This window comes from Xenopus laevis, chromosome 9_10S, assembly GCF_017654675.1.
Source record: "Xenopus laevis strain J_2021 chromosome 9_10S, Xenopus_laevis_v10.1, whole genome shotgun sequence".
NCBI lineage: Eukaryota > Metazoa > Chordata > Amphibia > Anura > Pipidae > Xenopus > Xenopus laevis.
In genome coordinates, this window is record NC_054388.1 from 43,271,825 (window position 1) to 43,299,698 (window position 27,874).

Below are 27,874 nucleotides of genomic sequence, written 5' to 3' on the forward strand. Positions count from 1 at the left end.
ATCTACTGATGGCCTGTTGATGCCCCATCCATACTTAGGTCAGTCTGCCACTGGAAAGCATTCTGATGAAGGCATTACAGGGTCAATAAATGAGGCAGTATTTGCACCCAGATCAAGTGGTATTGCCAAATGCATTATTGTGGTCTCCACCCTGCAGGATGCACCATTGTGTTTCATAAAGTTCATCATGTGGGCAGCTGCAACAAGGCCTTGCAAGTCATTTAATGTGCCATTTGAGTTTATAAATAGGGCCCAACATCCAGATTTGATGTCATCAGTGGTTTAATATTAGTTTACGTTGAGAGGAAATGCATCTAAATGTAACCACAAGTTGTATTTTTCCAGGTACAACATCTTATGTTACTAAGAAATGAATCCTTCTGTGCGAATCCTTCAGTTTTGGCTATTAGGGACTCAGGGTGTCATTTCTGCATGTGACAGCCTGTTGACACTAGCAATATTAGAGCATGACCCTTTTCCATCTATTATGACATAGGAGACAGGTCCTTACGGATCCATTATACTAACACTAGTCTGATTATAGCCTGTTTCAGTGGGCTAATTGCAGATAAAAGCAAATAATTACCAGATAATATCCTGGGCTGCATGGTGCTTGTTTGCTTGTATATTTGTATGTATACGCCCGTATGTACGTAGCCAGAGCCATTACATTACAACCAGTAACATGTCACAAGCTGTAATGGGTAGGACAATATGGGGCCAGTCCCTGTAATGGCACAATTGCTGGTTGGGCTTCTAGTGCAGATAAAAACACTACCAGAAAATGAGAATGAGAATGTAAGGGTGATGCAGATAATGGAAATGATACACATTAGAGGACATTTATTTAGCACTCTGCAGTTGTGGGGCTGTAAACGTCATCTGCACTACAAATCTTATTTGCAATAACATGCGGTCCTTCCACTTCTGTATATTTGTGTTCGGTGCTGTTGTCTTCCTCCTGCCCCCTGTTCTGAAATGATTGTAGTTGCACTTATAGAAAGACACTGCTTTGGAAATCATGGAGCTACTACCACCATCTCTGAACCAGGGACTGGCTCTAGGGTTCTCACAACAACCTGCATGAATTGCACCACAAAGATCAGGCAGACACATCACTCTGACACCAAACACTGGACGTGATGCCAAATGAACTTTTTCCAGCACAACTGTGTCTGATTTACAGTATGTTGAAGTGCAAACATGTCAGTATTAGCACAGAAGTCATAATTAGGTCAGACGCATCTCCTCCTCTCAACTGCAGTTGCGCTGGAATCAGGGGAACCAACTGTGCATTGTGGATAATAATCATCCAGAATATACACTGGGGTGAAGTAAATAAGTAGTAGTCCTGCCCTGCTTTATGGCTCATATTCTAGCTATCCTTACAACAGAGCATTCTGTCACATATATCCTATCTGATATCCATTGGAAGCAGCAGTCCTGCCCTTCTTTACGGCTTCAGGGGACATTTTAGGATAAAAGAGCAGTTGTTTAACGAGACCAGAGAGCTGCTGGTTCCATTCTATTAGCACAGTCCCCTTGCTGAATGTTTTATACAAGCCCCCCAGCTCAGTGGAAGTAATAAGATTTGTTCATTTCTTTAATATTTCATCTTCATTTTCCATCTCTGGCAGGCTTATATAAAGTTATCACAAGGACATTTTGTATTCGATGAAGATAATCACATGATAGCAACCGAACATTGATCTGAGTAGCGCATCTATTTTGGGTAGATTATTAGCCAGAACAGTTGTAAGGGAAATACTTTTGCCCCAGTTGTCACACTGCCCATTGGCTAGAGCATGTCCTTTGTAAAACTAACATGTTTAATATTTATGGCTAGAAATTGCAATCCTTCAGCTATTGATGAACAAAAACACCCAGCAACCTCCTAGCTGCCCTAGTGGGTGATACTGGTATTTAAATGTACTTCTTAAATGCTGCAGACACCATTGCCTCTATATAAGATACCCCCACCCCCAACCAAACACTAGGGCTTATACTCATAATATTATTAAAGGTCTGGTACAACTTCATTTTTACCCACTCTGAAGGATCATCCAGCCTCCATTCCAGGGTGCTGTCCAATGTATGTGCTACCCATGTGGTGCCCATAAAATAGACAAATACAAGCCTTTAGAGCAGGATCTAGAAGCACTGGCCTTTCGCCTTTCCTTACCCTTTAAAGTAACTCCGGTTCTGCTGCATTCATTTCTAAGGTGCTGGCCACAGCCCGGCAGTCTCAGCATTTGATTGCTTGGCATGAAGGTCACAGCACATTCCAGATGAGAAATTTCACGCTGCTCTATTGATAAACGAAAAAGGGAAAGCAACATGTTTAATTAATGGAATAAATAGCGGAATGTACAGAAAACTTCCCTCTTGGTTAAGAAATCTGCACGGCTATTTAGGTTGCATAAACAAAGCTTCCATTGTGTGTCTTTGTCTTGCTGCGATTGCTGTTGTTCTACATGCACAACTGCGTTTACAGCACTTTTCTGTTGACTAAAAGGTTTGCAAATTGTACTTTTCACCCCTGTTTTGGAACATTTTCCATAAAAACAAAGGAGCGGCGCCTCCTCGTTTTCCCTTTGTGCTTCATATTTCGGCATTTGTCAGCATCTTATCTGCACACGACTGATAAAATTAGCTTTTCCTTCTGGATTTATTATCATTCTACTCATCTTTTGTTAGAATGGAAAATATATCCTGTTTATAAATAGGCTTGGTAGAAACAAAACATGAGCAGCTTATTCTACTCGAATAACCAAATAATGTGGGTATATTCATAGACATGACAGCAGCAAAACTGGCTCCTCTGTTAAAGTAACAAGAAGTCTTTTTCATGAAAGAGTGCCCCCCAGAGGTTGGATTATACCAATAAAAAAGTGGTAGAATGTTTCTATACTTCCTGACAAGGGGGCTCCTCAACTGACCCTTTGCTTTCAGCCATCCCAATTGTTACATACTTTAATGAAAGACAAGCAGCCAGAAATGGGGTAAAATGTCCAAAGCATTAAGTCACATCTTATCAAATATATAGGACCTTGCCAGCTTCACCCAAGGCAATATTCAAAGGCAGAATTCTATAAGAGATTGCTACTATGCTTTGCCATTCCTCATTGAAGACTTGATGTCAGCATAGGGTTGCTACCTGTTCAGATTTAACCTGAACAGCCCGGTTTTTGGAAGGGCCAAATAGGAAATTCGGACATTGAAGTTAATGCCATTGCGATCAGCCAATTGCTGATCAACATGTCATCAATCACTCCCCCAATGTCACCGGCCACACCCCTGACATCACCGGTCTGCCCCCCTGACATCACCAGCCTGTCCCCTACATTATCCATTCCACCCATGACTTCATCCACCCTGCCCGTTTTCCCCTTAACTGAAAAGGAGGTAACCCTAGATCAGCATTAAAAGTCATTATAACCACTATTGAGTATTAGGCTGCCTCTAATTACAGAGTGGATGGCCCCCAAACTCTGGGCGGCCCTGAAACTGCAGTGTGTTGATGATAGGAAAATCAAGCAGGCTGTCACCTAGCACAAGCAGTAGTAACGTCTGTATCAATTAACCCACTGGGCAGTCACAGGAGAGAACCTCCTTTCTCCCTCTTCTAAACTTACCTGTGCAATACTCTGGCAAGTCCTACTACTGCTGTGACAAATAAAACCTAAATTACATTACCATGCAGACTCTCACATTTAAACTGTATGAAAGTACCAAAACCACAATATAACAGTGCATTAGGGTTGCCACCTTTCTATTCCCGGAAACGGGTATGCTATGGGAGCCCAGCCTGAAGACCAGTTAAGGTGAGATTTGGGGTGAGTGCTAATTTGTGCCCTGGGTATCCCCGGAACTATAGCAGGGTGACTGTTACCCCAATGTTTTGGATATCTGTAACCTTGTTATGAGCTAAGGGGGCCCAGCCTGAAGGCCAGTGAGATTTGGGGTGAGTTTGGAGTGAGTGCTTATTTGTGCCCTGGGTACCCCTGGAACTATAGCAGGGTGACTGTTACCCCAATGTTTCCCCCAACATTGAGGACTGCTGCCATATATTTTTTAGAGATCTGGGCCTAAGCATATAAACAATGGGTTAGTGAAGTCTAAGGGGCAGGGGAATCTCATGTATTTCCATGGCTGTGAGTATTTTCAATTGGATTAACACAGAATTTCAGCAAATCTGTGTTACATGTCATCAATACAACTGGCGACTAAAGAATATATCAAAAGCATCAGTTTCCAGGAGCTTTGGGCATCCAGCCCCTATACAACCCAATTAAAAAGCAACATGCCGCAGCAGATACAGCGTGGATAAAGTCTGACCATCTCAGCGGGGTGCAGAGAAATCACCTCTGAGTATAAAGAACTGCATTATCAAGGCGTCTAAAATCTGCTGTTATGGGCAACATACTTATCTCATGGTGCACATTTCAGCCTCACTGTAGGGAACCCCCTGCCCTTCTAATCATAAGAAGAAGTGGATAACAGACACCTGGGCATTACATATTGGCTCCTGCTCGTAATAGAAGCCTGCTCATTATTCTCCAATCTACCTACACATAAAAATAAAACTCATTAGGATCTGTTAGGCTGGAACTTATTAGCTCTTACTTTAGAATTCCCTCCATGCCATTTGCACCGTTACAAAACATATAAACACAGGGAAATGAATAAATCTCTAAACAAAAAAATTACAGGGCATAGACAACTTCTTTTTATAGCAATGTAATTGAAGCTCATCAAACAATTTGTGATGCCTTAACCATGGCACATATGGGTCAGCGATAATGTGACACCAAGCTTCATAAAATGCTTTATGGTTTCATACACTATCAGGCATAAATAGCTTTGGGCTTGGCCTGAGCAAGCCAATGGTCAGACATAATTTATAGTTCTGGTCAAATAAATGTTTTGAAAATAACAGAGCCTGACAGTGCAGGTCAGGGATCAATGAGCCAAAACTACTCTGAGAAAGATGTTTGTGCAAGTCTAAAAATGATAATGGCGCACTGGTACTTTAGCTGTTGTGTAAAAAAACATTGAGTCGATTTCAGTCCAGTGACCCTCGGAAGATAGAACAACAAAATGTCCTCATTTCGAATCAACCCCAGCATCAAACTGGTCTGGTAGGATGCAGGACCTCTCTTGGTGGAACCAAGTTTAAATGGGCGCTCTAGTTTATATAAGGAATTAGCCTAAACTCCCAGCAAGCACAACTGCTCTTCTCTCTTAACCTAAGCCACTGCAGGGGTTTCATGCTGAACCTCCCTTCTGCTGACCATGTGCAGCACTTCTAAACACAGTGATTAGTGATTGGCGAATTTGGGGCGTTTCGCTTTGCCGAGAAATCTGCAAATTTCCAGTGAAATTCGCGAAATGGCACCGGCTTCTCGTTTTTTACGCTGGGGTCCATTTTTGTTCTTACTACTGGTAAGTACAGGACCCCATTGTGGCCTGCTTCCTCTGCCAAATTCAGGGATGAGTAATGTGCGGGAGGGGGATCTACATGTCTTCCCTGCTCTCCCACCCATCATGAATCTAGCACTGCTAAATGCAAACAGCATTCTATTAATGGGGAGGCCGCAGATCCCAGGGATCTGAAACAGAGCACAGATACCATGGGATGGTACAGGAAACTAAGTGAGACAGTGGGTAAATAGAGTAAAATGGCTTGTAGCCTTTATTACTATAGCTTACCGATGAGTCCACAGCACACCACCCCAGGATGCAGCACTGCAAGTCCCAATCAACCAATGACACCTATGGGCAACTTGTGAACCCACCCAGTGGCATAACTACCATGGACTGGGCCCCCCACAAGAAAAAATTCCAGCGGGTCCGAGCCTGCACTTAAATTCCCTCCCACCTGCTTGTACTCTTGCAGTGGCAGGTGGTGAAAATAAGAGGGAAAAAGGGGTCAGGTAAAGGAAATTCCAAACAAAAGACCCCGTTGCCTGGGTCCCTCCCCTCGCGTGGTCTGCTGTATGGTAGTTACGCCAGTGACCGCACCCATCCTAAGGCTCTTGTCAGGGATCATACACCAATTCCTCCTTCTGCTATCTTTCTCCATTTGCTGCAATAAAGTCTGCTCCAGGGATGCTACATGGACCCACCAGCTTCATTTGTCACTTGCTAAACTAATTGCTAAAAATCTTCTGCAATATTGTGGATGAAGTAATAAACAGAAAAAGTGTCCAACTGGGTGCACAGCTGGCAATCTATCATGCAATTTGCAGAACAAATGACCCCATTCCACAATGAATGTCCCAGGTATTCCAAATATTAAAAATACAATATTGGTACATATTTGCAAATATAAAATGTCTTATTTTGCATACCAAAATATTGCTGCCTGGTCTCTAATATCACTATATATATATATATATATATATATATATATATATATAATACAGTAAATAGTGAATTTGGTACCTCCTATTGTAAAATATAAAGATATTATAAGTCACCAAAGCGTTCCATGACCATTTAAAAGCACGAGGCCGAAAGGTCATGAAACTCCTAGGTTACTTCTTATATCCAAATATTTTCCAACAAGGGGTACTTTATTTACTATTATACACAAGTTTTAGTGAGTCATGTGACAAAAATGACATCACTAAGCTCCATTTATAACTGATGACATCACTAATAACCATTTTTAAGGATGTAATTTATAGTATATTCATTGCTTCTGCCTCTCCGTCAGCTGTGTATACTGGATATTGCAATGGCACGCTGACAGCACAAGCTACAGTAGCCAAGATTGCCAGTGGGAAGGTTCTTGTTAATGGATAGAGTCATATTTCTGACTACAGGGAACAGCTTATGAGTTGGGCCCTGAAGGATCTGTCAAGCATTCACCATCTGGTGTCTATTCAGTTTCTATACCTCTGGCTGGGACAAGTCAGTTCCAGTGGAAGTAAAATAGTTAGCACTGTCCCCAGACCAATATCGCTCTTGGGTTCTTTTAAGCTTTGACCAAGAAAACAAGTAACAACCATACATACAGCTGTCTTCCCTAGCCTATAGAGCATACAGGCACACTTAGGTCTAAGATGGACCCAAAGGAAAGATGGAAACCTACCAATAGGTTCCTCATTATATTTATGACTTATTATTCAGTGAACTTTCATAACAGTCTTAGGAGACCATACTGAAAATCTCAACTTACCCTTTTATTTCATCCAAAGGCATGCAGAACATGCAGCTATTACTTATTCTAAATGTATGTTTCAAACATCCAGGCAGATTAAAATTGCACGTCGACACAAGGATTTATACATCCGTGTGTCTAGTTGTCCTTTAACTGACACCACAGGGAAAAGTAGAAAAGAAAAGAATATGGTACAATGAACTAAATAAATTTAATACTTCAAGAAAATGAAGACTAATTGCAAAGTTGCTTGGATCACTGCTGTCCACAATAGATAAATAGATAATTTGCAGAAAGGCAAACTATACAAGTGAACGTGCCTTTTAATTTTATTACACAGAAGGGAATTGAGCTTTACTTTTTCTGTTATTCTTATAACTAGATCTTATCCAATGTTACTGACCTCTGGTGTCTCTTCTATGTGTCTCACTCTGATATGCCCTTTGTGATGCACTCATTCTCATCATGGCTTTTTAAATTAAATCACTTTTTTAAAAATAAACTTAAAAATAAATTGTCTACTTTGCTTTTAATAATTCCTTTTCTTCAGTCCCGTCCATTGACCTCCATTTTCCTCTGCTCACTGCCGCTGATGGGGTCACTTACTGTTTAATTAAATTCCATCTTTCATGGACTAAACACAAACTGAAGTTAAAAAAAATCACACACCCCTGAACTGAGCAAGTTACCTAACATACTCTAAGAGTGGTGGCACATAGGGAGATTTATCGCCCGCGGTTAAAGCTTTGCTATTACTTCGCTATTGGAGTTACCCCAATTTTTCTATATATACCTGTAACATTGTTATGAGCAAGGGGAGCCCAGTCTGAAGGCCAGTTAGGGTGGGATTTGGGGTGAGTGTTTATTTGTGCCCTGGGTACCCCTGGGACTATAGCAGGGTGACTGATACCCCAATGTTTCAATATATCTGTAACCTTGTTACAGGGTCGGACTGGGCGGCCCTGGGCCCACCGGGACTGCTGTCCAGGGCCCCCCTCTAGTCCCCCTGGCCCCATTATAATGGTGGTGCGGTTGTTCCAATGGAGCGGCGCTCATGCGCAGTTGGAGCCGCGCTGGCGCGCATGCGTGGCTGGAGCCGCACAGCTCTGCATATTGATTTTTTTTAGGAAGCCCCAGGAGATTTGCAGAAGGGTCTGGCCCGGCGGGGGCCCATTAGGGCCGGGGCCCACCGGGTTTTTTCCCAGTCTACCGCTGGTCCAGTCCGACTCTTGTTATGAGCTAACGGAGCCCAAAGTGAAGGCCAGTTAGATTGAGATGTGGGGTGAGTGCTTATTTGTGCCTTTGATACTCTTGGAACTATAGCAGGGTGACTGCTACCCCAATGTTTCTATATATATCTGTAACCTTGTTATGATCTAATGGAGCCCAGCCTGAAGGCCAGTTAGGGCAAGATTTGGGGTGAGTGTTTATTTGTGCCCTGGGTACCCCTGGAATTATAGCAGGGTGACTGTTACCCCAATGTTTCTATATATCTGTAACCTTGTTATGAGCTAAGGGCACCCAGCCTGAAGGCCAGTTAGGGGGAGATTTGGGGTGAGTGAGTGGTTATTTGTGCCCTGGATACCCATACAGACTCATTTCTATACCCCTATTGTCTTTCTTGTACATTTATTAAAACAAATATTAGCTCCAGTGAAGTGATGAAGCCCTGCAGATTTGTTTATTTCATCTACAGGACTGAATTTTATTTAAAGAAAATTCTACTTCTAACTTTAAAATGCAGAAAGGCTTTTTTTGTTAATTAAAGGCTGCCTCTCAACAGATTAATTTGTTTGCTCTCCGGTACCGATTGGGTCAGGCGCAGTGGCCCAGGAATAAATGTTACCTCTGTCAATCACTGATGAAAGCCTTTTGAGAGCATTGGCTTCTCCTGCTCTCTCACTTTCTCTCCGTTTTTGCAAGCAGGCGGCTTGGGAAGTGAGTGAGTGGGTGTGGGTTTAAAGCATATTTGCTTTTCAAGCAACAGAGCAGGAAGGTCAGGACTCCTAAAGAGATGAGGAAGAGTGCAATTTAATATAATGGGGCCTTTTTCAAACCTTTATTTTTTTTGTCCTCCTATAACGATCATTTTTGGTTCGCAGGGGGTTCTACTGCCGGCACAGCATTTAAGCATCTTAAAGTAATTGGCAAAATGGAGCATGTCTCACTATAATAACTCCCAATGAGATATTTTATGCTAAGCTCTAAATAATGATTTTGCATTTAACAGTGATTGCAGAGGAGGTGCCGTTTTTATATTTAGGGACTCACATACAAAGGCTTATTTCTTGTGCAACAGCAGCGTGCAAAGTGTAAAACTGAATGCAAAGAGCCACATTGATGGCTGCCATTATGGGCTTTAATGAGGCTGCACGTTGGAGTCCTTTGAAGTGTCATTCAGATACAGGGATATATTTTAGTCTGTTGCTGCCTAAGACACCGGACCTCCATCTCATCTCCCCTTCACCGGTCCAGTTGACACATGTACAGTATAGCATGCTCATATACTGATGGCAGTTATACATGGGTGCCCCCTCTAAAGCTTCTGCCATAGGCATATTGGGTGTCTATATATATAAATAAAGCGCTTGTTAGATGTGCAGACCGGGGAGTGTTGGGGCAGCAAGGAACAGAACGTGGTTCCCTGCTCCTGCAGTACTTCACTCTGCATTACATACTGTATTTTTAATTTGTCTAAATGTTTTAAATTCAGCCTACCCGCAATATTTTTGGGGTACAATTTTGCATCCCTTTGTGTACTTTAATTTGGTGAGGCAATAGTAAGTTAACCCTTAAGATTAGCAGTTCACCTTCTGATGCAAGGAACCCCACAGCATATGGCATCAATTGCCGCTACTGACTAATGCGATTATTGGTTTGCTAGAAGTGATGCCATCCCCACTAAATACTAGCTGAAACTTGCACCAGTTTTCATGGCAATGTGCAAAGTAGTTAGCATGGGTTTTGGAACATTGTGCACAATGGCGCAGGATGTAGCTCAAAATGTAGCTGCAACGATCTCCCCCCTATAGAATACAGCCCCAAAGTTTGAAACGTTCTGGCATTGGGTAAACAGAATATCTACATAACACTAATCTGTTCTGAAACATAGCAGAAGCTATTTAGGAGGGGGCCTACGATGATGCTGGAATTCTGGTGAAAACGTGGTTGATTTGCTCTTGGTTTAGTACTTTGCACTCGTGAATGAGTGCTAGAGATGGTATCAGGTATACTCAGTGTAAATAAGTATACACAGAGTGCACTGTCTAGCTTTTCCCACGTCCCATAACAAAAAGTCATATTACGGATTAGGGAGACATTTATGGGAATATGTTCACATGCACAAAGCCTTGTTGGGACAAGCAGAGGTGGGCAGTCTGAGGGAATAGCACTATGGGAAGTTGCACGGCAGCTTCTCATACGGGAAAGGGAAAATAATGTTCTGCAGAGGCTAATTAATTATATGTCATTCTACAATGTATAATTCAAAACATGGAAATTCTCTCTCTAATTTTTTATTCCCCATCAAATTTCTTAATATTAAGAAATCCAAAATGTGCTAATTAGGTGTGTAGACTACATGCGTGTGTTCAATATATGAGCCCCTGGAGAGGTACAAACAAAAGGGAACTTACCTAACAGGAGGGCTAGAAAGAAGTTACAATGCTTAAAGTAGCCCAGATAAGATGATAGGTCTCCTAGACCTATCCTATCTATCTCCTAGAAGAAGATGAGCCATAGTCATCCTTTTTGATCATGGGGTGCTGCCAGTGCAGAGGAGATTATATCAGGGATGGGGATTGAGGATGAGGATGACTGACAATTGCATCAGATGTAACTTCCCCACTGGAATTTTGGGGTAAAAAAAACAATAGGCCGTTACAAAAAGGACTGCACTTTTCAGTGCCACTAAACTAGGGTAATCCACCACCTGTAAATACTCACAACTGGCTTTAACTATCATGGCTGTTACAGACTCAGACTGACTGTTCTACCTCCTCTTCATGGGGCTATTGTTCATTTTATATCCAGCTCAAGGAAGTCCACACATTTATAGAGAACTAATAAAGCTACTCAGTTGGGAACAAACCCAGTTAATGTAAGAACTTGACTCGGAGGTCAGCAAGGCGTTTTGTGCACTGGAATTAACGACGGAACACAATTTTAGGAGAGTGGATGGGAAGATGCAGAGAAAAATAATATGTTGGATAAAAGATGCCATTTCTTCCTCTGTACAGAGAGTCTGTTATTGAAAAAAATACTTACAGGAAGCCTTAAGGGACAAGAAAAGGTAGAATCACTGTGGGGGTGTCAAGTTATTAGACACTCTCTTGCTCCTCTTCTTCCCAAAAATGCACAGTTCTGGGGTACTTTTTTTCTCTGTGCTGTGCCATTATACTCGACTATTGTTCCAGAATCATCTGTGCTTGTATGTGTGCGGTACAGAAATCAGCAAAGAATTGTTGCACCATGCTTGTGCTCACACAGGGGAGCGCAGAGGAAGCAGGGGCATTGGAAAAGTATGGTGGTGCAGCATTGAGAATAAAAGTACCCCAGAAGAGTGCGTTTTTAGAAGAAAAGACGCCCCAGTGGCCCCAGCCCAGAAAAACCGAATCAATATCTTGGTACAGGGTCAACAACCAACTGGATTATGCAATATGTAAAGTGTTGCCTAGGGTTTGAGGGAGTGCAGTAACCTTTTAACACCACCCATTAATTCGCAAAATTAACATAATTAGTGTAAACAAATGAAGCCTGTATGGACCAGGGCCTAAAAAATATGAAATGAAATGATGAAAATCTAGTCCAGATTATTAATAATTACAATACATGAATAGTTATGAAAAGTTTGACCAATCTTAGTCCAATGTGCCCCACACTTGTGGGCTGAAAAAAGTCCACCAAACGTGTAAGTTCATTTGAAGTCCCGGAAAAGATGATAATATTATCTAAGCCTCCATAAGAGCTGTAACCAAATTTTCTAACGAAATTATGAATAGAACAATAAATAATGGTACACGGCAGGGCTGCCCTTTATCTCCAATTCTCTTTGTGATGGTTATGGAGACATTACTAAACACCATAAGGAATAACCTAGATATATCAGGTTTAGTTATCAATAATAGACAACATAAAACAGCTGTTTTTGCGGATCATTTGCTTCTATTTATTACAAAGCCAATAACTTCATTACTGAATCTAATGAACCTTTTTAGTCGGTTTGGAGAATTATCTAACTTTAAGGTCAATTTCCATAAATCTGAGGCAATGAATATTAATTTACCTAAAAGAATAGTCACCCATCTTGCTGAGTCCTTCCCATTCCAAAGAACGATAACGTATTTAGGGATTAAAATATTGAATGACTTATCAGCTTTATATAAGGATAATGTGGCTCCACTTCTTGAATCAATTTCATTATTACTGGGTAAATGGAAAAAATTAGGTTTGTCATGGATGGGAAGGATTCAAGCAATAAAAATGATAGCAATACCAAAGATCCTGTTCTTTCTACAAAATATTCCAATATTTATTCCAAAATTATTTTTTACAAAGATAAAAGCAATAATATTTAATTTTATGTGGGGTGAAAAAACATCAAAAATAAAGCTGGCCATAGACGCAAAGATCGAGGATTCGTACGATTTTCAGATCGTGTGTGGAGAGTCCTGACATTTTTTGTCTGGTGGAGATTGCTCATTTGGTCGATCGGACAGGTTCGATTTTGTCTAGACCGATCCTGCATAGGGGCATGCAGGGCCGGAACTAGAGGTAGGCAGAGTAGGCACGTGCCTAGGGCGCAAAGCTGGGAGGGCACCAGGCACGTACCTCCTCTGTCGCCTACCCCAAGTCCGGTTCCCTTCTCTTGCCGACTTTTCTCGCTTTGTGCGCTTCTGCGCATGCGCAAATGCGTGCATGCGAACGCGAGCGCAAATGCGCGCACGCACACACTATACAGGCGCCGTGAGTGCCGGGTCTGCCTAGGGCGCCTGCCCAGCATGGCCCGGCATTGGGGCCATGCCCGTTAGTGGCATATCGGGGAAAGATCGGCTCGTTTGGCGATGTCGCCAAACGAGAGGATGTTTTCATCTATGGCCACCTTAATGTTGACACTTAACAAATTGAAAGGAGGATTATCAGTACCTGATGTGCATCTTTACTATACCGCAATTCATCTGGCTACAATCCTGCAATGGAAAATGAAAAACACAGACAAAATTTGGTTAGAAGTAGAACAGGCAGAAACGTCTATCCCGCTACTAAATATAATTTGGGCTAAAGAATGTAACATCCCAATTAATTTGAAACAACACCCTATAATAAGGCCAACCTTGAAAGTATGGCACAGGGCAGCTAAGATCCATAAGCTGTCATGTTATCCACCTAGTTTACAAACATTAAATCAAAATTTGGACTTCCCACCTAGTTTAGACAAACAAGCTTTTCGTCATTGGGGAATTTATAATAACAGGCCAACTTTGGTATCTGACTTTATAAAGAACAATAGGGTAATACCTCTGGCAACGGTACAAAGAAGATGGGGTACCCATCCAAGTGACTCATGTGCTACAATCAGTTACAAAACACAAGAAATGAACTACAAGTTACTATCTAGGTGGTTCTATACACCAGAGAGACTACATAAGATATACCCAAATTCACATAACCAATGTTGGAGGTGTCAGACTGAGGAAGGTAATTAGACGCATATTTGGTATACATGTAAATCTTTGAAAAAAATACTGAAAGGAGATTCAGGGAACAATAGAAAATATACAGGTAAATATAGCATCTGATTTTTTGCCCAAACTTATTATGCATTATGATGTAAGGTGATTAAAAATAAGTTGCTATTACATCTGATCCAAGGAGCGAAAGCCTTAATCCCTAAAAGTCGGAAAAAAGTAGATCCACCGACATTCCGTGAATGGGTTAAGTTCGTGGATGAAATGAGAAAAATGGAGGAACTGACAGCGATTTGCCATAACAAAAGTGCTAAACATTGGGAAATATGGAACCCGTGGTTAAAATATATGCATTCAATCGAGTAAAATAAAAGTTAAATAAGAGGTAAATAATGTTTGTTCTTCAAGTGTGTTGAAGGTGGTGAAATAACAGTGTATAATTGAAGAAGAGTAAGTTGGGACCAGTGGCATAACTAGATGTTACTGGGCCCCACAGCAAATTAATTTTAGGGCCCCCAACATATCCAGAGGTTGTTCTGTTTTATCAATATTTTTTGAAATTGTATATGAACTAGAGCATCATGGGGCCCCTATACCTCCTGGGCCCCCCTGCAGCCGCAGGGTCTGCTTCCTCTATAGTTAAGCCCCTGGTTGGGACCGTAGTGCTCTCTTTTCTCTCTTTCACCAGCTCAATACAAACTGAGAAGATATTAGGAATGTGAATTATTTTTTATGTGAATTATATAATTTATGCCTGCTCATACAAATGTATGTTGTAATATGCTGGTATTACCCTTTTTTCCCTTTGTTTACCCCTGCCCTAGCCCCCCCTTTTCCTTATTGTATCCCTCCTTTTTTCTTATAAAAAATGACAAATAAAGATTTTTAAAAAATTATGAATATCTTACCCTACACAAAGGGGAGAAGGAGTAGGGAACTGTGCCTGTCCTGAAACACATTCAGACATGTTGTTTATCTGTAAAGAGACAGAGTCATAGTTAGAGAAATACAAATATATCTATTTTAATGAGTGGCAAAGGGGGCATTTCCTTAGTCCCACCATCAAAACGTTTATCTGCTGTAACTGTTACATAAAGCATCACATGAAAGAGTTATACATCATGTATATTGAACCTACATGAAACAGTCCTGCTACTAATGTCATGGGGTGGCTACAATGAGAACCCAACAGCCATAACATTCATTCCAATCCTTACTGGCCATTAGGCTGGGCTTCATGAAGACAATGCAGAAGATCAAACACCCATTTACCAAACTTCTTCCTCATTGAACCCCAGCAGTGCTCCATTCTTCAGTTTCATGCTGGGGACCTTTTCACTAGTGTGTCACTTGTAAGGGCACACACCAATTCTCAAAGAAGTAATGGAATCGCTCTGCATTTCTTGTGTGTTTAGAATTTAATCCAGCCCATAGATAGATTCCTATTATGATTCATCAAGCCCTTAAATTAGAATTTGTGTGGTTCCATTTTATTCTGGCAATTTATTTCCACTTATGAACTCAGGTGATTCATTCCATTTGTAGATACCTGCAGGAGATCCAGAAATAAAAGATTAATGCCTGATCTTTAGCATGGGGATTATCAAATGGTATCCATAAACTCATAGAGGTCTAAATAATGAAATCAGATGGGGGGCAAATTGGTTAAGACTAATATTAAGACTAATATTTAGAGACAACAACCGCTATAGTTATCTGAGTGCCCCCAGCTCTATAGCATTGCGTGCATGCAATAAGCATCAGGTTCCATAAAAACTGTGTACTGTATGTTCAATCTGTCTCATTTCTATCTAATCACCTTTCCACTTAAAGGAGAAGGAAAGGTTAAAACTAAGTAAGCCTTATCAGAAAGGTCCATCTAAATATACCAGTAAACCCCCAAAGTAGTGCTGCTCTGAGTCCCCTGTCAAAAGAAACACTGCATTTCTTTCCTTCTATTGTGTACACATGGGCTTCTGTATCAGACTTCCTGCCTTCAGCTTAAACCTCATTGCCCTGGGCAAGAGCATGCTCAGTTTGCTCCTCTTCCCCACCCCCTCCCCTTTCTACTGTAATCTGAGCCCAGAGCAGGGAGAGACTCAGGCAGGAAGTGATGTCACACCATGTTAATACTGCAGCTCCTATCCTAAACAACCAGAGAGCTTCTAAAGCTTTTACTCAGGCATGGTAAAACATTCTACAGAATAAATATAGCATTCTATCTTGCACTATTGCAGCTAATCTATTGGCAATAAAATGCCTCCGTAGCTTTCCTTCTCCTTTAAACCTATCTTTACTGACCCCTTGACTATTACTACTGCTCACTAGCCCTGCTCACTAGCAGTGGGGTTACCATTTACACTACCCTATATAATTTTCTAATTTCATTAATAGCTCGTTTAAGCATTCATTCCCTCATACTGTCCCACCTAGATTACTGCAACCTATTGCTAAAATACCATTGTACTACCACTTCACCCCATTTAGTCTATTGCCAGGCCTGGGTTTCTAGTAAGGCTACAAAGGCCTGGACATACAGTGGCAAGTCCTTCCAATGCCCTATGTCACTATGTGTACATAATGAGATGTTGGCTAAAGGTTTGGGTGTTTGGGTCCTACAATGGCCCTGCAGGGTCAGGTGCTGGGTAAGGTTTTTTGGGTTAGGGTCAGGTGTGGGTTGAGTTTTTCCTGATCTGCACATCACTAAACTTTATCCCCTATATGTAATAAAAATCATTAAGTTTGCCCAGGAGCAGTAACTAATTGCAACCAATAAGATGATTAGGTATTAAGTATTGAAGAAAATCAAGTGGAAAATGAGATTTGTCTCAATTGATCTGCTACGTTAATATCGACCAACAGCAAACAACTCACAGAGCATGTCAACACTATGATGCATGAAGATAAAAGGTCATGGTAGCTACAAGGATACAGTATATAACTACTCAGATGTTCCACCAGGAGCAATAAGGGTGGATGCTCTAATCTAGGGATCCACAACCTTTTTGAACTGTGAGCCACATTCAAATTTAAAAAGGGTTTGGGAGCAACACAAGCATTAACATAGCTCCAAGGGGGTGTTAAATGAGGATTGTGATTGGCTATTTGGCAGCTCTTTTGTGGGCTGGCACCCTAACAGAGGCTTTCTTTGGCAGCACTACTGTTCTTTATGCAACCAAACCTTGCTTCCAAGCCTTGAATTTAAAAAATAAGCACCTACTTTGGGTTCACTGGCTGCAACATCCAAGGGGTTGGTGAGCAACATGTTGTGAGACACTGATTGGGAATCACTGCTCTAACCCAACCAAGAAAACTTCTCTGTATCTGCCTGGTACACTCAGTATTAATAGAGAAGGAAGAATTCCCCTTTAAGCAAACCCTAAGTGAGCTTACTGTCCATTTGTATTCAGTGAAGGTTACTACAGGCAGAGATGAGAGCAGATCAGATTCTTACAGTGGCATTCAGATCAGCTGGCAGCCACCCAGATATATACAGGAGGAATTAGCCAGAGCCATTTCACGGTTCAGCACATCGACAGCTTCGCAATTGCTCAATATGGCAGAGACTGCTAGATGCACAGCAAGAGCAGATTTTTGGTCAGATATCGATCAGGGAGACCCATTGGACGCCCCCACATGCGGGCAGATAAGCTGCCAAATCGGTCTAAAGGACCAATATTGTCAGCTTTTATCTGCCTGTGTATGGCCACCTTTAGTCTGTATAGCAACTAGTATTCTGCATCAGAATGTATTAATCAGCCTTGTAAAATTAGTACCTATTGCAGGCAAATCTCATTTGCCACTTGATTTTCATCAATACCTAATCTGAGCTTCTTACCAGCTGCCCAGAGCACACTGAGCATGTGCAGTACCACTTAATGTACAACAAGATCAAAGACGGGGAGCTGCTGTGGCACAACTTTGAAGGCCTGAATTATTACTGTTACAGGGCTGCTGCGCCTCTGGACTTGTACAGTTGTATATACTGTAGCAATATACATTTTTAGGATTTAGTTTTCCTTTAATAATTTGAAACTGTACATCTCTCCCTAGTGAAATGAAAATGAAGTGGTACTGGGGGGGTTATTGAAAATTGATTTGCACCTAGAAACCTGCGGTCTGTAGTTTACTGTATTGTAAGCAAAAATAAAAAAATCTAAACAGTCTGTATTTCTTCATCTGTTTGAAGTTTGCTGAAAAATCGAGCCTCCCTCTGAATCTTTCAACTTTTGCTTATCACCGTTGTGTGAGGAGGATTTAAAAGCAAATGATAAAAAGCCACAAGACCAAAATACCCAATACAATGGGCTGCAGTGTAGGTAACAAGAAACTCTTGGGAGATTCTGTATTCAGCAGTGGACTAATCTGAAAAGTTCTGTGCAATTACAATAATATATGAAGGTATGGGCCTAGTTATCCCTAATACTTATGTAGCACACCCGTGGGTCAGCCTGAGAAGTGTGTGTTTGACTTGCTGCTAATGTATCCCTAGGGCTATTGGCATAAGCACCTTACCCTCAGGTGGGTCCTGGGTGTCTCCTTGTAGTAAAACAAAATCAATTATGGGGTAGCTGCTGTCTATACAGCGAGTCCTGTGCACAGGCCCAATTAAACCAAAGTAAATATCAAAGACATGCACAGTTTCTCGCTTAAAAACATTTATTGGTGCATATAAACCACAGAAAATAACATGTCAATATTCAATTCACACACACCACAAAGCAGTGTCTCCCCCCCAGTCTGCCTACCTGTTGTTAGCCACACCCTCCTGACGCGTTTCGCGCTATTGGGCGCTTCATCAGAGGAGCCTGGTGCACAGATCACTCACCTTGGAAATAACAGCAGTCCATGGGTTTCTTCAAACCAAGACCTTTTTTATTAAACAGGCAGTGATCTTGATCATAGCTTTCAGTAGTTAGAGTATCTTCCAGTACATTCATAGCAATAAGTGGAAAACCATCACACTTCAGGATATTGTAAGTAGATCCCTCTCAGGAGTGTGTATCTTGCTCCTTGGCATTGCCCCTGGTCCTGAGCTCACTCACGCATGTCCCTGTACTGACGGCTTGATCACCGCAAGGTGGAGCCAGAAAGCTGCTCACTAAATTACCCTGCCACTATCTCTTGCTCCTAGAGCAACTATTACATAAACTTCTGGTAATAAATACAACTTTTCCTGCTTTTGAGCCTGACAACATTCAGACTCACTCCTGTACCCACCTCTCCACAAGGTGGGATCCAGAAAAAGAGCCCTGATTACAAGTGTGCTTTCCCTTTTAAACTTTTACACTCTGCCACCTAGTGGGCAAACCTTGAACATAAATGGACCCAAGAAGAGAGACCTAGCTGCTTGGATGAATTAAATGACCACTCAGGTGTCCAGATACAGGGGAAACTGCCTGAGTAAAACATACGTAAACCTCAGGATCTCTACATTTAGGACATGAGATCTTATAGATAAGGAGTTTTGGAATTCCAAGGCTGTGGCCCTAAAAAAACATACTTCTTCACCTGCTTTTTCGCATTTTTATATCTCTTTAATGTAAGATAAATGCTAAATGCTAAATTATGCCCCAGTCCAAATTATGTCCCATTAGTGCCTGTTACCATAGCCAGAAAAAAATGTATGTGCAAGTTCAGCACACCAAGGAGAGCCCTGTTCTTACTTCCTACCCTGGGCATTGAATCACCGTTATGCTCCTTATTTTGTGTTTGTTATGGATAATATGAAAGGAAAGGGCATGAAAAGAGACGGTCACATTTTGTGATATGCAATCCCTTCTTTTTATACCATGCTGGCAGTTGCAAGTGTAAGCAGTGTGCAATACAGACAGCTGCAACTCTCTGCACAGCATTCCAAAAGCATAAGGGTATTCCCATGCATTCCAATAATCCCATAGATCAGTGGTCCCCAACCAGTAGCTCGTGAGCAACATGTTGCTCTCCAACCCCTTGGATGTTGCTCCCAGTGGCCTCAAAGCAGGTGATTATTTTTGAATTCCAGGCTTGTAGGCAAGTTTTTGTTGTAAAAAACCAGATGTACTGCCAAACAGAGTCTCCTGTAGGCTGCCAGTCCAAATAGAGGCTACCAAATGGCCAATCACAGCCCTTATATGGCACTCCAAGAACATTTTTCATGCTAGTGTTGCTCCCCAACTCCTTTTACTTCTAAATGTTGCTCACAGGTTCAAAAGGTTGTGGGTTCCCTGCCATAGATCATCCCATTGACTAATCTAAGTAGGCATCATGATGAAGTATGGATATTTGGCTCATTATTATGAATGAAAGAGAGAGAGTAAATGGTTAATGTCCCCTGCATGTTTGTACCTTCTAAAACTAATTATTGTACAGTATACTTATTTTATTTCATACTATTTAGTAAATACTCAAAATATAATTTCTTAAATTGCCAAGGGAAGGGTTTCCTCAAAGGCAAAACAGGCACCAACAGGAAAAGAACCTAAGTACAAAATGCTTCATAGTTCTGTATGAGTATGGTACAGTATATAGGAGGATTTGTGTGAATAACATGTATGGCTTAATCATTTGGCTGCTAAAACATACAGTAAACAGGAAAAGAAGACTTTTGTTCACAGAATTCATGAGTCATGTTTTCCACTTATTTATTTAATACCAGTGAGTTACACAGTTAATTGCAAACAATATTCTAACAATTAAAAAATTTAGTTAACAAACAAAGGCTGCGGAATATAATAGGAGAACTAGTAGGGCCTCAAAAAGTCTTAAGAAACAATTGAAAGATCAGTTTGTTGTAGAAAACCAGTGATTCAGACAGACATTCTCTACAGGTGTGTCTTCAGGAATCCTTTGAAGGCTTGGAGGAAAGTGGAGAGAGTGATGCTGTGTTACATGGAATTCCAGAGCATAGTATAAGAGAATAAATAAAAGCTGACAGGGGCTTGTTACTGTTAAAAAACCAAAAACACCATAGTGGGTTTTTGTTTTGTTTTTTACAACCAACCAACCAACACCTTCAAATATACAATTTCTTGCCAAAAAATTTACATTTTATTCTATAGTGCTGAGAAGATCCATGGATAAAAACATTGAGGGTTATCAGCTATTTGTTATGTCAACCTGTGCCCTGCCGTCCTATTTCAACTTGAATGGGTGCCCATTATATTTGAGCCTAAAAGAAATAGTTTCCATCAGTGACTTGTAGCAATATGTTTAAATATACAGAAACCCCTTTTTTTTGGTGTTAATACAGAATATGGACTCTGGAGCTGCCCAAGTTATGGGTTCTCTGTCTGCCCTCCACTTGCGGATCCACGCAGGATAGTCTATATAGGCACCCATCGACCATTCCCTGAAAGCTACTGCCATAGGCATGGGCCCTTGGGTGACTGCATTGTAGTACGGCTCTGATCCTATAAGTGTTTGAATATAATGCAAGAGAAACTAGAGAGCAAGCAAGAAGCATGCACAAGAGAGAAAGCGATATGGAAGGTGAGATAGCTGCAGTGTTGAGAAAAGACTGAAGTTGAATGGGAATTGAAAAACATAGACTGTTGTACTCTAATGAGGAAATAATAATCTTTTGGGTAAGAGTTTTGGCTGTTTCTAAGGTGAAAAATGGCCCATTACCACATTGATGTGCAGATAAAGTGGCAAGATTTGGCAAGGGTTTGAATGTGGGAAATAAACAAAAAAGAAATAGTTTGTGGGGATAAATAAAAGTTGTCATTAAGCTTAAGAGAAATATGCAGCACTGGAGATTAAGGGTGTGGTGCACAGGCCAATGAGCTGATTGTTAGAGAGGAGAACTTGGAAATAGCAGAAGGGCAAATGACCTGATATAGTACCAAAGATGAAAGCTCAAGAGTTGCAAGACTATGTGGCCAAACATATATAAACAACTCATTTAATGATTGTAATTGGCTACTTAAGCCACATCCAATCCCACTACATCATACAATAACATTGACATCAGTATAATAACCCATACAGAATGGGTTTGCTTAGATTAGATGAAGAACCAGACTGCACAGAGCCATTATCTCAAACCAACTAAACCCCTGTGGGATGAATTGGAACCCTGACTGTGAGCCAGGCTTGATCCCCAACATCAGTGCCCAACTTCTCTAATGCTCTTGTGGCTGAACGGAAGCAACTCACAGCAAAAATCTTCCAACATATAGTATTGTGTTATAGCAGCAAAAATAGGGGCAACTTCATATTAATCCCATTGGTTTGGGTATGAGATGTTAGACAGACACGTGCTCAGATACTTCTGGCCATATTGTGTAGACTTGAGCAGTTACCTGACTTGGCCGCTGAACGAAGCCTTGGTTGAAAATGACCATAGTGGTACATTTCCATCCAGCTTTAGAATACTGTCCCTCTGTATAACAGACAATGACACTTTGTTGTAACACCACCATTGAGAGAAAATGTATGTGTATTACAAATTGCTAAAATGCATACAATATAAACCTGCTGTGGCAGTTAACGGGTCTTTATCTGAAATATTCCCCAACATGTGAACCATATCTTTGGAGAAACATTTCAGCACCTCTCACCCTCATCTGCCTGCAATATAATTGCACAGGAGCTTTATGTACTCTTTATGAGTACCTACACTGCATTATGGAGCGCAGAACTGAGCTGCTAAATAGAAAGTAATAATAGACAGCCCACTCATTTCTCTACCCTTTGCATAGCATGAAGTACTAAATAAAGGGGGGGGGGATGGAAGACCCAAAAATATATGTTCCGTTCATTAGCAAAACATCATGTCTAAAGCAACACTTCCATTATTTCTTTAACAACAATAATCTTTGGCCTGCTAAGACAAATAAGACCCAATGGCAAAAATCTTTGAAAGGGCCTGGTATGCAAAGCAACCCCAATGGCTGTGCAAACATTAACATTAAAAAGGCACTGGAGAGGGGGATTTCTGTTCAGTAGACCCTACAGTCCAAGGGGCAAATTTACTTACCTTCGAAGTTGCGCCACCGTTGGCTTTGCCGCACTTCGCAGGCGAAGTTTCACCAGGGCGCCGCTAATTCACTAAAATCCGAAGTTGCGCTCAGGGAGGTTAAAGGTAGCGAAGTTGCGCTAGCGTTACTTTGCCAAGCAAATCGAAGTTACGCTTTGCATACGGCGCAAAGTTAAAGTACAATGGACGTATATGTAGCAGCAAATACATTACACTACACAAGCCTGGGAAAGCTTCATAAAATAAAATAGAGTTGTTATTTTGCCCTATACATGTGCCCACTGTATAGTTGAGGAGCCATAAGTTAGGAAATATAGGGGGGAAGGAGGGTACCCCCCAAAAAAATTTAGGATCTTTTTCAGCCTTTCACCCTTAAAAAAGTAAAATACGCTAGCGTTATTTGGGACTTTAAAATTTAAACTTTTTTTGAAGCAAGCCCTATCTACTCTATTGCACTTCGTCTGGTCTGAGGTGGCGAAGGCAAGTCTGGCGCAAAAGGTAACGTTCAGTAAAATGCGTAAGTTAGTAAATTAGCGTAGTTATGTCCCTTCACCATAGCGCAACTTCACCTGTCATAAGGGTGCGAAGCAACGCTAGAGTAGGTCCACTTCGCTAGCGAATTTACGCCAGCGCCCGTTAGTAAAGCTAAGCAAAAACAAACAGGCAGCAGTCTTTTAGCCTATTAATTATCACATACACACTGGGGTCTCATATGGGAAGCCGCACAGAAATGGATTAAATTCTTCCTTCGGGAAGATGTTGGACTTCGACGGCAGCTGATGAGCCACAGTCTGTTTATCCCTGGGCCCTACCTGATGTGAGATGTAGATGGAGCAGGCAAAGTCCTGATGTTCCTGTATAAATCTGCAAAGCTTTTTCCTTCTGTCTTGGCTGCATGGGACACGCAGGCACTTTCTGATAATCCACATTCTTCCCTGGTTGTCTTCTCTCTGATCCAGATAATCTTCCTCTATAACCAGGTCATCCATCCAGGGCTTTCTGTGTTTCCAGCTCAGACACCGTAATTACTGGGACTTTGCCCTGTTATTACTTATGGAGTATGCTTCAGTCGGCCTGAAGTTCAATGAAAGTCATCCGCCAGAATAACAGAGCTGAAATGGAGGAAAAATTAGAGCTTGTTTGTGCCCCTTGCACACGCACCTCTGTCTGTCTGTGATTTGCTTTAACAAACTTGCTCATAGAGCAGCACAAAGTAATTCAGGGCACTCACGGTCTAATGGTGAGTTCAGTGTTCAGGATGTTTACGCAGGCCTGGATTTAATAAGCAGTGACGCAGTTTACTGTGAAGGAAATAGGCCGCGATTTTGAGTAGATAAAAGATTGACGTCTCCTCTGTGAACTTTAACTTTGTAAAAAGTTTTAACTTGTAATGCAGAGCTTGTTTGATTTCTCTAATTCAATCTCCCCTCAGCATTACATAGTCAGCACCCCCCATGGCTCATAATAAGGTTGCCGTTATTGTTCAACCATTAATCGAGAAATATATAGGGCTGTTGAGAAACCCAAGATCTCAGCCTAGCCTTCATATTTATATTAGGTGCTCTGAAGCAAATACCTTTTTACAAGTGCAGGGTAATGGAGCATTACATTGAAATATAAAGGCCATCCAAAAATATAAAGCACCTCAAAATGCTAAAGAAAGCATTTCCCAGGCATGGTCTAGAAAAGAGAGGAAAAAAAAATATTCAATTGCACAGCTTGTGTAGGGAATAACTGTCTTAAAGGAATACTAGGAATCCTGTGCATAGAATTTTAATCATCTTTAAACAAAGCCCTAAGTTGGTAGGTTGAGATTTATGCTTGGTACGGAAGAAAATTTGCATCTAATTACAGGCTACAGCTGCTACAGACTTGTTTTAAATTCTCCTTTTGGTTTGTTCAAGCTTCCCCCATAGCCTTTAATAAATCTCTTTATAGTCAGTCCAGGTAGCCCAGCTCAGAAACCCTGAAGGCCAGAGTCAAATGCCCCCCATATTACAGTAATTGGACCCAATTGTTACTCTGCTTATTTTACCTGCTGGCATACGCTGTATTTCCTACAGTGCTGTAAAATAGACATCACATAAATTCCTCTACAGAAATTAAAAGGGAATACAATAATATGCTCATAAATCTCCTCAGAAAACAGATACACCTTTCCCTCTTTCCTTTTTATTCTTTAATTTCTCTAGTGTTTGAAGAGCAAGTCAGTCTGCAGGCATCCAGTTTCTGGCTGCAGGACAGCAATTCCCAACCAGGAACATGCACAGAGGAAGCCAATTTGGTCCTGTTTTTTTTACTGCAAATGCTCCAGGTCAGCGATCTCTGCCCCACCTCCAGAAAGAGCAGTTCGTTCTCCACTTTTCCTACCCTAAATTGTCAAATTCTACACTCATGTATCAGCTAAGATACTCATCCATGCCCTCAACCACTGCAACCTGCTACTTACTACCCCCTAACTTCCACCTCTCTCCAATACAGTCTGCATTAGTCTCTACTGCTCCTCTTGGCTAAACAGGCTTCCCCACTGCTATAAAGACTAATACTGTGCTAACTGATCCAAAAGAGATAATATGTACCCAATTTGTGTTGATGAGCTAAAAATATCCCATTCACTGATCTGACTGCTGAACATATTCACTTATACCACACCCTTGAAATGGTACAGGGCCTTTTCATGGAGCTGAATCCCATCATTTTTAACATGACTCTGCATGGTGCTTAATCTAATCTTTGTTACAGATCCCTCCATAGTTCTAATTCCGATCACCTTCTTCATGGTGATGATTCTGGTCTTTGCTACAGACCCTTTCAGTGGTGCTGAATCTGGTCTTTGTGACAGACCCTCTCAATGGTGCTGACTCTGGTCTTTGCTACAGACCCTCTCCTTGGTTCTGAATTTGGTCTTTGCTACAGACCCTCTCCTTGGTGCTGACTCTGGTCTTTGCTACAGACCCTCTCAGTGGTGCTGACTCTGGTCTTTGCTACAGACCCTCTCAGTGGTGCTGACTCTGGTCTTTGCTACAGACCCTCTCCATGGTGCTGAATCTGGTCTTTGCTACAGACCCTTTCAATGGTGCTGAATCTGATCTTTGCTACAGACCCTCTCCATGGTGCTGAATCTGATCTTTGCTACAGACCCTCTCAATGGTGCTGACTTTGGTCTTTACTACAGACCTTCTCCATGGTGCAGAATCTGGTCTTTGCTACAGACCTTCTCCATGGTGCAGAATCTGGTTATTGTGAAAGATAGAAGTAAAGCTGTCCAATAAACAATATAATACACTGAATATGACACTTTATACAATTTATATGAATACCCTCTGCTCAGAGACAATTACTGAAGTGACCAGCTACATATCACTGTTGGTGTGGATGGGTAGTGGCATATTGGGCCCCACAGTAAAATCATTTTAGGGCCCCCAAAAATTTTGTTGATAAGACATTTTTCATAAGCTGCTTTAATCAGTATCCAATGGCTCCCTGTACCTCAAGGGAAATCCAGCAGTTACAGGGTCTGCTTTCTCTATAGTTCATGTAGTGGTGGGCCATGCGTAATGAGACAGTGCACTCTGCCTTTATCTTTTACATGGTAAAAATTGATTGTATGTTCATCAGAGAATTTAATTTCATTCTACCCTGGAAAGGAATTGTAGTGATTTTCATTTAGTATGGTGTGGGGGTGGCGATTTCTAGATTTTTTATATGATTCACCGAAGCATTATAACCTGCGGGTGCACACCTCTGCATTCGGCTCATAAAAAGCACACGCTCCAGAGGGCCCGTGACTCACGTTCCTCGCACGGCAGGTGAGAACCTGTATGGAAAGGAAATGTGCTATATAGAACGGCAGTGAACAGGGACAAAAGATTTCAGGGAGCATTCAGAAATAAAATGACTGGATTCTATTAGTAGCAGACAGAGGCATGACTTAGATTAACCTCTTCCACCTCAGGGGCCAGTGCCAATAATACATAAGCTTTACAAAGTCACATAGCTATGCCAGTAAGACAAGCCAGTAACACTTACTGTATATTGGTACCGCCCAATACCCTAATAAATAAAAACATTATAAAACAAACACACCATGGGTTTTGGAGGATACAGTAAGCACCAATATCACTTTAAAGGACAAGTAAACCCCTAATAAAACATATTGCATAGAAATGATGAATGCGTCTCATCATACACCATCTCAATGCAAATAAAATATGACGCTCACAGCTTCAGAGAGTGATTCCCTGAAAAATGCACTAGCCTGGGGTGAGTACCATTTCAGTGTTGAACAAACCTACACCAGTCCATAGCAACCACCATTCTTTTAAAGGGTCGAAAGCCCAAAAATAACATTTATACCAACTGATGTAATTCTAAGGAGCTTTCCAATTTATATCATTTTCAAAATTTCAGAGGCTGTTCAGATATCCACAGTCATGTGAAAAGGAAAGGCCAAACAAATAAGTTGCTACTATAGGGATATATGCAAAGAAATGTTTAGTTGCTCTTTAATAATCACGTAGTGGATTGGTGGCCAAGAACCAGTTTATTGCTATTATAAAATAAATCTTGGGCACATAAAGCAATTTCTCCATGTAATACTATCTTCCAAAGGAGCCAAAATTTATTATGCAAAACCTTACATAAACAAGCCTATAAGACACTAAATTGGCAATATCTTCTCCTGCAATTAGCAATATACACATTTCTCACTTGGACAAGAGCTAAAATTGACTGCCCGGAAAGCACATTCAATGAAGGACATCTTATGTGTCTGGGGGAAGAGCTTAGTATAGAAGCTAAACTTTGCAAGCAGATTAATAGTCCTTATTTAAGTACAAAGACTGCGGCCTGTTCATTAAAGGTATTGGGAAAAGCCATTTATTGTTGGGAGGGAGAGTTAACATTGGCCTTTGGGTTAGGTAACCATTTAACACAGTCTTTTCTTTAATTCAAATAAGATCATCTGTCTAAATGACTGATATACTGGCTGAAACCCCATTGAGATCTCTGAATATTGCATCTTCATGAACCTCATTACTAAATCTCTTAAAGTAGTAT